General features: G+C 38.8%; 1 long non-coding RNA gene across 2 annotated transcripts; it reads left to right on the top strand.

The window, feature by feature from the left end:
* The first annotated feature begins 4,409 nt into the window (after positions 1-4,409).
* LOC140908150 (uncharacterized) lies at positions 4,410-11,530 on the top strand. Of its 2 annotated transcripts, none has more exons than XR_012157781.1 (3): positions 4,410-4,972; positions 7,242-7,417; positions 11,415-11,530. It is a non-coding gene; the product is annotated as an uncharacterized lncRNA (long non-coding RNA). The 2 variants fall into 2 exon arrangements; XR_012157782.1 differs by lacking the exon at positions 4,410-4,972 and adding an exon at positions 5,099-5,402.
* Positions 11,531-11,873: the final 343 nt, after the last annotated feature.

The raw sequence follows: 11,873 nt of genomic DNA, 5'->3' as shown, positions 1-11,873 counted from the left end.
CCACAAACACCATTAGACATTGTACAATCATATACTAAGGCAGTACCTGTAGACTTTACCTTTCCAAATAGACAAGACCCCCCTGTGGGTGGCAGAAAGGAATACAACATACAAGTAGTAGTTTGAGAACTGGGGCAGAGAGAGATTAACTGAGCTGCCCAAGGAAGTCTGTGGCTAGGAACAAAACTCAGATCTCCTGAAACCCAGCCTAATGCTTTAATCACAAGAATATTCTTACTTCCAAACACAGAGCTCTGAAATAGAATCTCTCTTTCTTTTGAGTGTACTGTTATTTGTATAACAATTGTGCCTACAGACCTCAATCAAAAATTGGGGCCAATTATATTGGCCTACTTACAAAAGTAGTAACAGAAAAATGTAATCTCAGGTTGACAATGAGAACACTGTTTTTGTTTTTTCCATGATTTGGTGGTTCCCGCTTCAGCTCAGATTTGGTTAACAAACAAACAGAACCTACAGAGCCCCAGAGTCCGGAAATGACTCTAAGCAATTTCTCTTTTTTGATTTTCTCTTTTTTTGTTTTGTTTTTGTTTTACATTTTTTAAGACCAAGCAATGTTACAGACTAATAGCTTATGGCAGTCAACTAATGAGTTGAAACTTCTCTGAGATATAGGACACACACAAAGGAAATGTGTGAAAAATTGAAATGACAAGGTTGTTAAGATAGCTCTATCGTGGTTATGTATTGAGGAAGCTTATTATGAGGGGGTGAAATGAAAACTTCATAAGTGTCTCTAGAAAAGAAAGACATCTTATTTATTAACTTCACATTATGTAAATTTGCTGTTACTGTGTTGTAATGGAAATGAAATGAGTGGCAAACAGCACCCAACTTCCCAGTATGATTAGCTCTGGCCAGTCAAGAAAACTAAAAAGCATTTTTAAAATTTTGTTTTTTCTTGTTAACTTTGTAACTTTATAAATGATCGTTTAAATAAAAATATTCTGCCCACTGAGTTCCCTGGGAGCATGCTAACAGTGCTTTGCAATTACTGTCAGACTGTGCTTTTTGGTGCAATGTTTTGCTTACTCTGACATATAGGCTCTTTCACACGTTTCCTTTGTGTGCATCCTATATCTCAGAGAAGTTTCAACTCTTTAGCTGACTGCCATAAGATATTAATATGTAACATTGCTCGATCTTAAAAAATGTAAAACAAAATAAAAACGGGTATGGGGGGGGGATCGTAAAAGAGAAATTGCCTTAAGTCACTTCCCAACTCAGTCTCTGCAGGTTCTGCTCATTCATTAACCAAATCTGAGCTGAATGGGAACCAGCATTTCATGCAAACATGCACACATGAAACTTCAGACACAAAAGAAATAGACAATTATACAATATTTACCTACCAATTATTCTATCAGACAGAAATCATGCTGCTTAACCACACAATGAAGCCCACTCAGTGGTGGTGCTTAAATACATTTGGAATCCTCACTCAGTGACTACCTGCACCTTAGGTATCTACCTTTAAAAATCTGGCTCCAGGTCATTAAGCTAGATGCTGTACAAACATGTGACAAAAAGACAGTCCCTGCCCTGGAGAATTTACAGATTTAAGTAAATCAGTTGTCTTATATTCTTATAGGTTTTTGCTTTTTCCTGTGCAGTTTTGGGCAGTTACCCAGACCCGTTAGCTGTAATGACTGAAACTTGGAATATGGGGGAATAACAAGCTAATATTCTGCCATTATTTAATAATGGGATGACCTGAGTACTTATACACTGGTTTGCCTGACATCAATCTCAGACAAAAATCATGGAACAGCTGATATGGGATGCAATCAGTAATGTATTAACATATTAAACGTCTGTATTTGAAATGGCTAGAGCCACACAACATTTTAAATTAAAAATAAGGATCACTTTACAAAATCAGTGTAACACATACTGAAATGGATTAAAAACTGACTAACAAAGATCTCAAAAACTAATTATACAAGGTTAATCATCATTGAATGGGGATATTTCTAGTGTGTTTTAATCCTGAAACTGTAACAAGAGAGAGGGGAATGATCTAATGGTGTTTGTGGCTGTGAACCAGGAACTCCTGAGTTGTAATTCTTACTGGTGACATTCCCTTATCTGATGGCCTTAAAGATTTAGATACCCAGGTGCTTACAAAGTTATGCATGTCTTTAAGTACTTCACTGAACTGGGGTAGGAGTTAGATGAAAGAAGAGAAATAAGTAGAAAGTATGTGTGGAGTTAAAATCTCACACATTTTACAATCCACACTTCATTCCCACCCCCCTCCCGGTCACACTAGGCATGCATAATCAATCAAACATGCTTTTCGGAGGGTGTGTGTCCCAGCTGGAACCAGTGAAATAATATTTCTTGAATAATTCATGCAACAATCTTTGCAATCTTTTTTTAACTAAAATATCTGACAATTATTTCATTAGTCACCCATTTTATAGAGCAGGTCTCATAATCTGTGCATATGTGGCCTATCAATTATTTAGTGAATTTTGCAGCATTTTTCCAAACAATGTTCTATGAATAATATTAATTGAAAAATGTATGTGACAATATTTTTTCAATAAAAGTGTTGTCATTATTCACCCCTTTTACAGAGCTAGTGAAATAATTTGTGAACATATTTGGCATCAAATGTATTAAATTATTTTTCAGTTTTTCTCCAAGCAAAACAATCTATGAAAACTTGTTCCATTGTTCACTCAGTGCTGATCCAAAGCTCAATAGAGTCAATAGCTTTTCATTAGATTTCAGTGGGCTTTGGATCAGGCCCTTAGTCTATGCAGATCAGGAATCCAGACAGAGAGACTGCTGTGTGGCTCTGAAGTGCATAACTTATTCTATTATCTGGTGCTAATTCATGTGCAGATCTGACATCAGAATGGAGGATATGTCTGTAGTAGAGGTAGCTCTGGGAAGCAGTTGTATTCATTTCTCATTTGAGCAACAGCCGCACATAATGCTAATAGCAAAGGTAAATTATTCAACAAGCTTAAATTTTAAAATTACTATATTCTTTCAACAACTAGTAACCCAAAGGCTCTGATGATTATAACAACTTTTCCAGCTAAATGTATAGACTGTGGGAGCAAGACAACCAATCAACAGTCTGCCTTGGAGACATTTAAAGATTTCAAGATGTGTAAGTTTCTTAACTGTTTGCATTGTATAATGGTTCCTACAGAAGCCTGAGAGTCACACTAATGCCATTATTTTTCTGCAAAGGCTTGCAGTATTTTAACAGCATCATTTTTGCTATTCAACAGTCAATATGCATTCATTATTATATACTCTGACTCTGTGGTTTTGATAGGTTTCACTTGTCAAAGTTACACGGGCTTATGCATTTCTTATGTTAATGAATTTTAAAATATTTTACTGAAAAAATAGAAAAAGACAAAAAACAAAAGTAGAAATTGTTATACACAAGATTCGATTTTAAAAGGTTTATTGCAAAAAAAAAAACCAAAAAAACAATGCAGACTCTATGATATATACGCAAATTCATTTAACGATTTGAGCCAGTGCTGGAAGGTATTGTATGAACTGCAGCAGTGTTTTTATAGCACAGAAATTGCTACTGGTCATATTACTATCAGCTGTACATAACCCAGCAACCAGGAAAATGAGACTAATCATCTCAAACATTGCACTGAGAAATAATATTAATAGCTCTTTTGAGCAGGGCATATGTCTTCTATTGTGTTTAGATAGCATTCGGCACAATGTGGGCACCACTGGAAAGACGCAACAAACAACTATAATATAGTCTTTAGCTTGCTTTCCAAACATTAGTTAATTACTCCTCATAACTTACCAAGTTGGTAGGTAAGTTATATGATCTTTATTTTAGATATAAAGAAATTAACAAGATGTTAAATGACTTAGTCCAAAACCACAGAGGAAATAGGTTTCAGAGTTAGAATTAGCATTCTGGAGTTTCTGGCTCTCCTTTATATGCTCATAGTTCTAGATCATTCAGACCACTCCCCCCACACAGTGCTGGAGTTAGTGGGGGGGGAGTATAAGTGGGGATGTAATAACTTCAGGTAGAAGAAGAACGAAGAAGAAACATATTTTCTCACTTTTTACCTCAACTCAAACACTGGAGAATTACTAAGAAAAAACCTCAAACTGGGGGATTCCTGTCTTGTTTTAGGAAAAATGGAAAGTGTCTGCCCTATCAGCCCAAAGAGCAGGGTTTACAGGGCCCAGGCTAAAAATAAAATAGCAGAGCCTCTTCTAGCTATCATTTCCATCCATCTTCTCTTCAGATGGCTATGTTTTATTTCTGTGTGTGTTGGCATGCTTAATTAACTTTTTAAAATAATTCTGTAATCAATTTAAATAAATATGCATATAAAAGAAAATTTGTTTTCCCAGGTGATCTCAGGTGAAGTGACAGGTTGGGGCAGCACTTTGGTGGAGGTAACAGCAAGGACAACAGCCAAGTTCTGTAGGAAATTCAGGACTTCTTCTCTGTAAAAGCACTACACATAATTATGATGCCCTAGAAATAGGTGGGCTGTACAAGCCCTTCAATGATGTATCATTTGCATAATTGCCTTGTTACCCTTACTTATCCTCTCCTTGCTGCTGGGAGAAGTCCTCTAATTTAAATATGAGGGACATTTGTGTTTTCCCACTTATTAATATGAATAATAATGATATAGTCACTCCCTTGCCTCCCCTCCCATGGCCTATATCAGGCACCATGGTGGTTTTAGGCCATCTTGTGAAGCTGTGTAGTGTACTAGGTGTCTATATGTTCAGCATGCATATGTAAGGCTGTTCCTGGGTTGTACCAGGAGAACGTGGTGTCTTGTGGAAGACTAGAGGAATGGACTGAGGCGGGGCTCTGTGTGGACCACAAATTGTATGTTATAATTTGAATCAAAACTCTGATGAGACAGCTAGGAAGACCTGTTTACAGCAGCTAACTGGCAGATGGGGTCATCAACAAAAGGTGATTTTACAACTACTTGAATAGCAATGAAAGTATGTGAAATATATATTTAATAAACAGCTTGACTATATGTTTTAGTTGTATATAATATGTCTCATATTTGCTATTTGTGAACTGTGAATAACAAAGCCGGGTTCAAAGTCCTTCCCTTTGGCATCTCTGATGCATATGCATACATTGGAGGCAGCTGAAAGGAACCCATTGCCTGCAGGGTGGGATTCAGAGATTCCTTATGATCTTTCAGGGAAGGATCTCAACCTTGAAAATAACCCTCCAGGGATTGATCGAGCAAGGCAATTCACACATTCTTCGCAATATTAGCAAATGAAAGCTCTTCACATATAGGGACATTTTTGAAGTTATGGTTACCAGCCTGCTCCTAATCAACCCTATGATAACAAATTAGTATGCACATCCAATGGAGGGAAAGGTAAGGAACAATTTTATCTAAATTCTAAAGTTCTACTAGACAACATGGTAGAAAAACAAGATTTTAAATAAGAAAATATAATAACTATGTTCTTTTAAGAAAATTCCTAAAATAAGTGTATGAAATTCTGGCCCCATTGAAGTAAATGGCAAGATTTCCACTAATCTCATTCCACCTAATGTCTTTAATATCATCCTGTTTTCTTTGTTTTATGGTCCTATTGTGATGTTGCACTCCATATGTTTTATTGAAATATGCTTATGAGTATGAATATGATTTAACTGGAATATGTTTTATGCAAAAGGTCTCTTGTAAGGTATCATAAATATTATAAATTACTGAACATATTCCTCCTATTTGTATGCATGTATCATTCTTGTATCTGAAACTAGAGATATGAAGTATAACTCTGAAGTCCTATTGTAATTATGCAAAGTGTGGGTCTTTAATGGTGGTTTAGAATCTTGATAGGTTTCAGAGTAACAGCCGTGTTAGTCTGTATTCGCAAAAAGAAAAGGAGTACTTGTGGCACCTTAGAGACTAACCAATTTATTTGAGCGACCCAGACAATTGGTTGTAAATTGTTTATTTACCTGCAAACCTTCCTACATACCTGTGGGCCAACCTAGGAGGAATGGAGACTAGGGGTCTTACAATGACATGCGACCATGTCACATGATGTTGGAATCCATCTTAATCCTGGTACTTTTCCATTGATGAGATGGGGGTGGGGACAAGCACAGACAAAAGGTTCCCACCTTGTGCCAAAGCTATAAAAGGAGTGAAGCATGACAAAAGGGGCTGCCAGTCATGAGAAAACCCCTGTGTAATGATGCTGCCTCTGGTGGGACACAACTGAGAGTATCAATTCAGAACAAATTGCTTAGAGCAGGGAAGTCACAGCCCCAGGTTAGTGGTTTTCCACCATTAAGGCACACCCAGTCAACCAAACAGAGAGGACTTCGGTCTCACCCCACTGGCTAACCATAAGTCATATAAGCAATTCCCTTAGACACTACAGTTTCCCAGTGCTATTCATTATGGGGGTGAATGGTTATGAAAACCAATACCCCAGTAAAAGAAAAAACGTTCTCCCAATCCCAAAGAACCAAGCCCCAGACCCAGGTCAATATACAAGTCAGATCTTACCCACAAATCACACTGATGCCAATCCTTTAGAATCTAAAATCTAAGGTGTATTTATAAAAGAAAGAATTATAGATGAGAGCTAGAATTGGTTAAATGGAATCAATTAGATACAGTAATGTCAAAGTTCTTGGTTCAAGCTTGTAGCAGTGATGGAATAAACTGCAGGTGCAAATAAAGTCTCTGGAGTACATCTACAGCTGGGATGGGTCATTCAGTCCTTTTTTCAGAGCTTCAGTTTGTAGCAAGGTTCCTCCAGAAATAAGAAGCAGGATTGAAGACAAGATGGAGGACCTGCAGCAGCCTTTTATATTCTCTTGCCATGTGGCCTCTGCTTTCTTTGCTCCAAAGGCAAGCTATCCAGCACATGGCATGGAAAAACCTTAGAGTTCTGTCGATTGGCATGTCCCTGCATGTCTTGCTGAGTCACAAGGTGTATTTGCCTTCTCTCAATGCTTAGTTGTATAGCTGATGGTCCTTAATAGGCCATCACGCAGGCTAGGGAGTGCTGATGCCAAATTGTCTAGGGTGTCACCCAGAAGCATAGCACAATTTTGAAATACAGACAGTATAGAGCTAATATTTATAACTTTTAATATAAAAATGATACATGCATACAGATAGCATAATCATAACCAGCAAATCATAACCTTGTCATAAGCACCTTATTTGACCTCCTTCATACAAATTTAGTGCCACTACAGGACCTTGGTTGCAACAATGGTCTATACAGTCCCAGTAATGTCGCACCCTACTTACCACCTGAGATGTCTGCAGGAACTAACAAGGATTGTACCAGGGGAAAGGATTGGGCCCAGACTAGGAAGGAACCTAGTCTGTGAAAGAAGCTTATTGGAACATCTTTGAGGGTGAGATATTACCTGTAATCAGTTTCTTAATGTATTAGACTTAGACTTGCGTGTTCTATTTCATTTTGCTTCATGACTTACTTTGTTGTCTATTACTTGAAACCACTTTAATCCTACTTTTTATACTTAATAAACACAGAGTAACTGATTAATAGCTGGAGGAGCAAACAGCTACACATCTCTCTATCAGTGTTATAGAGGGTGGACAATTTATGAGTTTATTTGGGGTTTAGATCCCATTGGGAACTGGGTGCTGGAGACAGGTAACCTGCTGCACTGTTTACAGTTAAAGTCTGCAGCTTTGGTGGCAGGCCCAGACCCTGGGTCTGTGTTGCAGCAGGCTAGCATGTCTGGCTCAACAAGGCAGGGTCCTGGAAGTCCCAAGTTGACGGGGAAAACGGGCTCAGAGGTAATTTCAGCACATCAGGTGACAGTCCCAAGGGGAACTCTGTGACCAAACCCATCACACCTATGCCTTACTGTAGGTTTTTAAAAATTATTAAACTTTCAATCATTTGTTTCTTATAACAAAACAAAAAATGTACTAGGTGTCATCATCTAAAATAAGTTAAAACCCCCCTATGCATTAGGGTTTTGGGGGGTTTTGCCCCCTAAGACATTTACACTGTGTTTGGAGTCCCATTTATTAACTGCAATATTCCCAACATGTGGATTTTTATGGCACATATCAAAACAAAAAGATTTAAAAAATTAAGGAAACCCAAATCAAGAGGGAAAAGGTGGGGTGGGGGGGGAGAAAAGAGTGTGGATTTATCTCACACCTTTCAACCAGGCCTCCTGCAAGGATATTTAGTTGACCAGGTCTAGAAAAAACCATCCCAAGTATGCTATTTTTCCCCAGCGTTTGCCAATTGTTGTATGTGGTCCTCTCCTTTACAGCTAGCTCTATTATACCAGCCTTCATGCCTTTAGGGTGTAGGTGGAGATTTACTTTTCCAATGTAGTAAAACAACATCTCACAACCAGCCAGCCCCTTTGGTACAGTGGCAATTGTCTCCATTTGCTGTGTATATGACCCAGTATGCAGGTACCTGCTTTGAGGTTGAGTGAAGTTTCTAGAATCATGTTAATTCTGGTTTTGTTGCCATCCCAGAAGTCTGAAGCAATAGGGCATACCTCCTTCTTCCCCTTACTGCCAACATCCATTACTGGGAATAGCTTTAATTTTGTAAAGTCTTTGAAGTGACCAATGCATCCTAAAGATCATTTTTTGTTGAACAAGACATAATTGGAGGTTTAAGATTAAAGAATCAATCTCTCATGTTGCTGTGTTTCACTGTGGTGATGAAATATTTATTACCACTTCTTTGTTCCATTTTTGCCTCATTACATCTTTGGTGGGTCATTAGGAAGTCACATGGTGTAGATGCTGGTCTGGGGAAATACTATAACTCTCTACAAAATTTGAGGGGTTTGGCACTTCAGACACTGCAAGGGCCTCTGGGCCAAATTAGAGTACTTGGTAGATTGTATAGCAGTTGGAAAGGAGTAAATGGTGTGATCTCATTCTTCGTTATTAATGAGGAGATATATATAGGAGTATGGTACATTCCATTAGATTTTTTTCCTATTATCATCTTCCCCCTAATTTTAGCATTGGATGACACCAGCTTGGGACCTCTAAATGAGATGAAGGGTGGAAGTCCTCTCTGTTTGGTTGCTAAACTCACCAATATCTGATGGGCCCAATGGATGGTAGGGATTAGGTCTTTTTCATATGTACACTATCCAGAGCCTCATATGGCAGAGGTGGGAGGGTCCCAGAGCTTGGGCTGAAGACTGAGCCCAGAAGTCTACACTGCTATTAGACAGCCCCACAGCCCATGCTCTGGGAGCCAAGTCAGCTGGCACAGGCCAGCACAGGTTTTTGTTTGCAGTGTAGACATACCCTCAGTTTCCTTTTTCTTCTGCCCAGGGATGAGGGTCCCAGAGCTCAGGCTCCAGCCCAAGCTGGAATGTCTACACTGCAATTTTATAGCTCTGCAGCCCAAGGAATTAATAGGCAGCAGGTTTAAAAACAAAAAAAGGAAGTATTTCTTCACACAATGCAGTCAACCTGTAGAACTCTTTACCAAAGGATGTTGTGAAGGCCACAGTTTAAAAAACAAAACAAAACAAAACAAAAAAAAACAAAAAAAAATACAAAAACCACCACTAGATAAATTCATGGAGGATAGAGCCATCAATGGCTATTAGCCAGGATGGGCAGGGATGGTGTCCCTAGCCTCTGCTTGCCAGAAGTTGGGAATGGATCAAATGATGATTACCTGTTCTATTCATTCCTTCTGGGGTACCTGGCATTGGCCACTGTGAGAAGATAAGCTACAGGGCTAGATAGACCTTTGGTCTGACCCAGTATTGCCGTACTTATGTTCTAAGCCCCTTGAGACAAAGTCAGCTGACTTGGGCTACCTGCAGCAGTTTTATTGCAGTCTAGACAAACTCTCAGGGTCCCCTGCAGGAATCTATTCACTCCCAACAGTCCCTGTATTGTTTATCTCCCTGATTATTCCATACACCCCCTGCCACTTCTCTACAGCATCCTGCTACTTTTTATAAGAGAATTAGCTCCTCAATACCCAGCTGTTTTTATTAATAAAAACCTACCCCCATCCTAGGTGTGGCCAGCAGAGCTAATTTTGCAGAGCCAGCCAGCTCCAGGCCCCTGGCCCATACAGGTGAAGGCCACACCCTTAATTTCATACATGTAGGCATATTATTTGTGATAGCATATGCCCATTGCATGGCCTGGCTTATTATAAAGGGCATTATGGTACTGGTTCAGATTTGGGACTCTAAATTCCCCAATTCAACTACTAGCTGAAGTCTTTTGAAGGAGATGACAGGTGGTTCCCAGTTCCCCTAAAAATGTTTATGGGATCTCATTGATTTTCTGAAAATATTGTTTGGGTATTTGGAGTGGGAGTTTGAGCACGTCTGTTTATCTGTGTAGCATGTTACTTTTTACCAGGTTTGTTTTTAATGCAGCGGGCAAGGGAGATATCACCAAAGACCTGGGTGAATGGGAAGCTACTTGGGATAATTAGGTCAAAACTGATTTTAACTATTTCCTCTAAATCTCCAGAGATTAGTATTTCTGGATATTTTACTGCCACCAGCTGACATTAGAAATCCCACTGACTAAGAGCTAGTATGGGAATTTAATTAGCCATAACACCTCAGATTTGTTTCAGTTAGTCTTTTTAATTAATAATTGAAGAGTAAACCTTTGTGGGCTAGAAAGAAGAATCAGTGTATTAGTTATATAGAACAAGTATTTGTTCTATATGACCAAGGCTTAATAGCTGTTATACCTACACACCCCTGAATTGCACATGCCAGCAGCTCCAATACGGTGTAAGAGAACACGAGGGAGGGAATAGCAAGCAGCCCTCTTGTTCCTCTTTCTAATGAGAATGGGTCTGAAATATAGTTATTAGTGATCTCCTTGGAGTAGGGTTAATGTAAAGCAGTTTAAGCCAGTTGTTAAAGTGATCACTGTATCCCATTCTTTCAAGAACTGTAAAGAGATGCAACTTTATTGAAGACTTTTGCAGCACTTAGTGATAATTCTATCAAAAGTTTATTTCCAGTGTTGTGAAATTGCACTTGTAGCGATGAATTACCCCGAGGTTGTCGGTCCCTTGCCAAGATTAGTAACTCTGACCTGATTTATATATAATTTGATTAACAACTCCCTCTTCTCTTCCCCCTCTCCCGCAGAACTTGAGATGTGAAGGTTCTTGCCAAATTTATCAGTGAAATGTGCCTGAAACTTTTATGGTTTGCGGGGTCTTTCCCTGGCTTGGATATAATTACCTCTTGCATTGTGGGAGGTATGAAGAGGCCACTCATTTTAGCCTCAGAACAAATCTCTCACAGTCTCCTTTGAACATACTAAGACATTTTTTTGTTTAAAACTCAATTGAAAATCTATCACTGTCTGATGATTTACCATGCTTTGTTTCTTTTATAGCCAGTTCTATTTCCTGGAGGATAAGAATGGACTCCAAGAATTCCTTCCAGGCTTCTGATATGTATTACAATGAAGCTCCAACAAGGGGCTGCTTGTTTCTACCACTTTCAGAGCAACAGGACTGTGTACATTCTTTGTAAATAAACAGAATTGCACCAAATGTTATACCTGACTCATATCATCCATTTCTCCTTCCAATGGAAACAATCCTGCAAAGCCCCAAATACTGGCTAACCACTTAGACCAAAGGGGCAACACTGGTTTTATATGCATTATCGAGCATAACCCAAGCAACAGTTCATGGAAATAAAAATTAGGTATCATAGTTAACTGTTGTAATGGAGAAATTTTTTAGACATTTTTAGGAGGTCTACTATAGCTAATATCAGAGGTAGCCTCAAGTGTAGAAATCCCTGCAGAAAAGTTAGAGGCAATAGGTGAAAGGCTGGCCCTACTGTA

This window comes from Lepidochelys kempii, chromosome 3 (assembly GCF_965140265.1).
Source record: "Lepidochelys kempii isolate rLepKem1 chromosome 3, rLepKem1.hap2, whole genome shotgun sequence".
Taxonomy (NCBI): Eukaryota; Metazoa; Chordata; order Testudines; family Cheloniidae; genus Lepidochelys; species Lepidochelys kempii.
Note: the sequence above shows the minus strand (reverse complement) of the source record. Positions and strands in the feature narration are given on the sequence as shown.